The sequence below is a fragment of the Oncorhynchus kisutch genome, linkage group LG26 (genome assembly GCF_002021735.2).
Source record: "Oncorhynchus kisutch isolate 150728-3 linkage group LG26, Okis_V2, whole genome shotgun sequence".
NCBI lineage: Eukaryota > Metazoa > Chordata > Actinopteri > Salmoniformes > Salmonidae > Oncorhynchus > Oncorhynchus kisutch.
Genome location: NC_034199.2, coordinates 20,806,265 through 20,812,223, shown reverse-complemented (window position 1 = coordinate 20,812,223; position 5,959 = coordinate 20,806,265). Strand labels below are relative to the sequence as shown.

The 5,959-nt window shown below is 43.2% G+C and overlaps 1 pseudogene; it reads left to right on the top strand.

Annotated features, from left to right (window-relative positions):
* The first annotated feature begins 2,281 nt into the window (after positions 1-2,281).
* On the top strand, positions 2,282-5,711 carry LOC109871426 (POU domain, class 3, transcription factor 3-A pseudogene; annotated as a pseudogene).
* Positions 5,712-5,959: the final 248 nt, after the last annotated feature.

Below are 5,959 nucleotides of genomic sequence, written 5' to 3'. Positions count from 1 at the left end.
TTATTGTGATATTGTTTTACGGGTTGAAATAGCCTACCACTCTACATTTTCATTTACATTTATTCCAGATTATGTTCGTTAACTTGTTTAAAAAATATATATTATTCTAATAATAATATAAAAAGCATACGTGCTATGCCATTTGATTCGTAACGAAATACCGAATAGCCTACAACATACCAGCCTAGGTCTAGGCTATAAGCTAGACTCAGTCCAGGGTTTGTAACATAGATTACTTTTATATTTTTGTTTTCATCCATGCATTGAATCCTTGTGTCGCCTGTGGGGCCCTATGATGCTGCTGTGTCTCTCGCGGGTTAAAACTGAATGAGGGCAGCTCACCCAATTGATAGGGACTCAGAGAGACATACTTAACACTCCTACCCGGTTTCCATGGTGATCTGAGTAGGAAAAAGGGGTACCGCGGTCGGTCATATTGTGCATTGGAGTCCGTTTTGCGTACACTATAATTCCGACATTTGATCTTGGAATACAATTTGACAATAACTTAAATTAAAATGTTTTAAAAAAAATTGCAATCTTCTTAAAAATTTGCAATTTCTCAAGTAAAAATTTAACTAGGACTGTCTTGAGAGTGGTCTGAGTAGGAAGGGGGAAACTGAAAACTAGCTGTTATTGGCAGAGAGGTTTGGAATGCTCTTTGTTATTGGTCTATTAACTTAATTTACTGCCTGGTGATGTCACCAGACATGCCAAAACTCGATCCCACCAAAACAGGCTGACATTTCAGCTCCTACACTAAAATAGCATTATCAGAATTTTCACAATTTTACATTATTATTCCACAGTGTGGAAATATATATTTTTTAAACACAGGGAAATGTCGTTTTTGACTGCACTGGGACTCTAAGGCCTTGAGCGCACAACTCGAACTTTCACGCAAAGCTCCCATTGGCATGCAGAGTATCCTTCGAGCCCATGTACACACAAATGTTTACTTTTTGCTTTATTTTCCCCCAAAACTTATTTGAATCAAATCCAGGAGAAATCTTCCTGGAAAGAAAACATGAGTGAGTTTTGGCTGCAAATATATTTGGCTGCACCTGGTGTCTCCATGCAATGTCTCTTCTTTCAATTGAAAGAATGCTCCGTGTGTTAAGAGTTCTTGTTTGTAAGACTGGGAAAATCTTGTGGCTAGGAATATTAGGAAAAAGCGAATTATTTAGCTTACCATCACTCGCACACACTCTGGAAACATTCTATTAAAATAACACTTCTCCCGAAGATAGAAAAAAAACTAACTGGCTTGCCTCATGTAGAAATGTAGTGCACCCGGTTCACGCCCAGTGGGTCTTGCTTCAGTGTGAAAAGGAGAGAGCATTACGATGCAAGTGGCGTACAGAACCCCTGAGTGTCTATCCAGAGCCGACCTGAGTATCATTGGCACAGGCCCCCGCCGCTACGCTATTTAACAGAGGAGGAAAAACACAGATATGTTGCGTTGTTCGGGCCTGACATCCCTGACTGGCGTTAGAAAGGCGAGAGTCAGTGTGTCCCTTCAATCCCCAATGGACTGCTCAATTTGGCATTGTTTTCGTGGGGGTGCTCTCTCTCTCTCCGGGGTTCAGCGAGATTGCTTGTTTCCGCCTGGAAACCTCCTTCATCAAACCATCAATTCCACGTTAACCATTTAGTGGACGCATGTTAGGCTATTTGATTATAAGCAAGTGAGATTATGGATATTGGGGTCTTATAGTCTATGATTGTTTTTGATTACGACAACGGTAATTGTGTTATGATAAATTATAAAATATTATTATCATTAGGTCTATTAGGCCTATTATTGGTTTTGTGGCTACTTATATTATTATTATTTTTTATTAAAAATTGAACTAGGCATGTCAGTTAAGAAAAACATATTATTAATAATGACGGCCTACCCGGCCAAAAACTAACCAGGATGACGTTGGGCCAATTGTGCACCGCCCTATGGGACTCCCAATCACGGCCGGTTGTGATACAGCCTGAGATGCAGTGCCTTAGACCGCTGCGCCACTGAGGAGCCATATAATAGCCTACCAATTACAATGCTAATATGATCAATATCAGTCTGTTATTGTTATGATCATCTAATCAATACATATGTTGTTTTTCTCAGAGAAGGGAACCTTACCTCGAGCACCCGAGGCAGCGCACCGAGCTCTCGAGATGTGCCAATCCCTCTCTCTGGGTATCGTCCAATCAGCGGGAGTCCTGCTCTCGACTTCCGCTGGTAATTGGGGGAAGATGGGAACGGCGTGCGCACGCTTGGCACAGGGTAAACACTCGCGTGTCCACGCGCTTCCAGGGAGGAACGGATACAAGTGTCAGATGGAAGGAGAGAAAGAGTGAAGGAAGAAAATAGATACAAGCATTTACGTAGACCGTTGTATCATTCGGAATTGAGCAGCTTCAAATACTTCAGAAAAGCTGCAGAGGAGCCACAGGAGTGTTAACAAAGTGACAATGAATGGTCCTTCTCCAACAAGACTACTTCGGCAGGGATCTTAGAAGAGAGCGTCAGTTTGTGGGAGATTACTAAATCTATACGTCTAGTAGAACTTTACAGGACGCAAAAAACTTTTTATATTTTTTTATTCATATATTCACCCAAAAAAATCTCTAAATTGAATGCGTAAATATTCTTTATGCACCAATCTCCGAATTTTTACTGGTGGAACGTAAATGCTATTTCATTCCATTAATTGATAAACACAACATTAACTTTCATTTGCATTTTTGTGAATATTTTTGTTGGACTACTTTTGAATTATTTTTATCTCCATTTGATGGTATTATAGTATAACGCAACATTCACCACGTTTTCTCATAGTTTCGATTTATTATTGGATAAGAGCATTCTGTTTGAGAAGAGAAGCTGATCCAACGAGGGAAGAGGGCGATAACTCACAGGCTTTATGGTTTGGGGTATGGCAACAGCCACCTCCAGTCCATACCTGGCCACCAATAGGATCCTATCCACCGGCTCCATCGTGCACTCAGATCGGGGGGTCGGTGGCATGCAGCGGGGCAGCACCGCAGTCACCTCGGTGTCTGGTGGATACAGAGGGGACCCCTCCGTGAAGATGATGCAGAGTGACTTTATGCAGGGCGCTATGGCAACGAGCAACGGGGGACACATGTTAAGCCATGCCCACCAGTGGATGACATCCCTGCCACACGCCGCTGCGGCTGCAGCCGCAGTGGCAGCTGCCGAGGCCGGCTCTCCCTGGTCCTCCAGCCCCGTTGGGATGACGGGTAGCCCGCAGCCGCAGGATGTGAAGAGAAACTCCGGCAGGGAGGACATGCACTCAGGCTCCGCTCTACACCACAGGTCTCTGCATCTGGGCTCCCACCAGGCACAACACCCAGGAGCCTGGGGTGGCACCTCAGCCGCGCATATAGCCTCCATTTCCGAAGGGCAGCAGCAGCAACAGTCGCTGATCTACTCCCAGCCCGGGGGATTCACGGTTAACGGAATGCTCAACTCACCGGGGAGCCTAATGCACCCAGGGATGGTGAGGGGGGACTCCCCTGATCTCGACCACGGCAGTCATCATCATCACCATCACCACCACCAGCATTCACATCACCAGCAGCACCACGCCGGGGTGAGCCACGACCCGCAGTCCGACGAGGACACGCCGACCTCGGACGACCTGGAGAACTTCGCCAAGCAGTTCAAACAGCGCCGGATCAAACTGGGCTTTACGCAAGCGGACGTGGGCTTGGCACTAGGCACCCTGTATGGTAACGTCTTCTCACAGACCACGATATGCAGGTTCGAGGCGCTGCAGCTGAGCTTCAAGAACATGTGCAAGCTGAAACCGTTGCTCAACAAATGGCTGGAAGAGGCCGACTCGACCACCGGTAGCCCCACCAGCATCGATAAGATCGCGGCGCAGGGCAGGAAGAGGAAAAAGCGCACGTCCATCGAGGTGAGCGTCAAAGGAGCTTTGGAGAGCCACTTCCTCAAAAGCCCCAAACCCGCTGGCCAGGAGATCACCTCTCTGGCGGACAGTCTTCAGCTGGAGAAGGAGGTGGTCCGGGTCTGGTTCTGCAACCGCAGGCAGAAGGAGAAGAGGATGACGCCGCCGGGGCTGCCACACAGCCCGGAGGACGAGTACTCTCAGGTCGGCAACATGAGCTCAGACACACCGTCACCCTCAATGGACTGCAAGAGAATGTTCAGCGATACGTGAGAAAATAACAAAACACAGGACAATAATATTTCTTTAGGCTGCAATAAGACACTGTCTAGTCCGAGAAAATACTAGCAATACCAAGTGGGAATAATACATTTTACATGATAAACAATGAAACAAGACACAAATCTTTCCTATCCACATTACTCCAACCTGACCAACCAACAGACCAACGGCGTGGTCTTTAGGAAAGGAGTAGCCTAACTTAAAACATATGCGACATTACACATGATCGAATGGCCCACGCAATGAGAGGGTCAACTCTTCAAGTTATGTTTCTTCATGTAAATGTTTGGCGCATTAGGATTTAGGAAATGATCTTAATCAGTTTTCAGCCTGAAATATATTCCAATAAAATGTGTGTGTGTGTACAGCATATTTACCTTTCATTTGCTTTGTAACATGCCATGCTTTCACCAGAATGGTTGTGGCAGTTCTTTGGCCCCACATGTAAAAAAACAAAACGATGATAAGCTTTAGCCTCTACATGAATGCCCTTCTTTGTTTTGTGTGTACTATTTCATATTTTAGAACAAAATAAATGAAACACACTTTTTTGTCCCCTTTGCAGCACTTAATGCTATTGTAAATGTTCCCCTCTGCAGTTGTTGAAGAGGCTTGTGGTTTTCACATGACATTCCCAAGCAGGCCTTTTCTATGTTTTTTTTGTTCTGTTTTCACAAACAAGTTATAATGACAAAGTTTTTAACAATTGGAATTGTCTTCACCATGTTTACTTTCTGTTATAATTAATGTACTATATTGAGCAATAATGTCTTTCCCATCAAAACTTTGCAATAAGCCTGTGTTATTTTTGTCATTTTTGACTTTACCGTTTTATTCAATGATGATATTTTCAAAGGAACACACAATCCCAAAAGCTGACGCCTGTGTCGTTTGTTATTGTAACCTTGTATAGTTCTATGTGATGACTTTGACAGTAATTTATTTTTAGTGGTTATTTTATGAAGGATTATTGAGAACAATACATTTGTCATAGCGGATAGCCTACCATTGTGTTTTCAATGTCATTGTCAGCTTACAGAAAGAAGTATAGGCTAATTCTGAATAGCTGATACGCAGAATATTTGGCATAGGCCTAATCGATGCCTGCGCTGTGAGAGTTTATGATTTACAATTTTTATTCAATGAAAATATAATTAATTGATCTATAATATAGGCCAATAGACTGTGAGGAAACTGCAGGCAGAGTGCTCACTCTTGACCTTCTGACCTTTTCAAAGCGAGAAAAAATACTTGCCGTCCAACTCACCGACCTAAAAAACTGGATCGAATGAATGCTATATGCTATACATGAATAGGAAAGCTCAATAGGCAATCTCCGAAATAAGAACAACTTTTCGTGTAAACTCTTGAAGTGTTTTGGTCTGATAACACATTTAAATCGTAATCAACAGCCTAGTGAAATTATGTTTGTATAGGCTTATGTCTATATTACAGGTTATGCGCTTTTAGTGCAATTTAAATAAAGTCTACATTTGAGTTTTTGTGTGCCTTCTTTCTTAGAACTAATGATGCATTCGTTTTTTCCCACTTTATTAGGCTATTCGATTTTGTTTAGGCCTAGTTTTGAGACTTTCAAACTTCTTTCATGGCGTGGGACAAAACGCACCATCCAGTTTTGGAAGACTTACATTTCACGGATGATTTGCCATACCAAAGTAGTTGCTTAGCAACTCAATTGAACCCGTGGTAAAAAAGCACGCACTTCACTCTGTCTTCTGCATTAAATT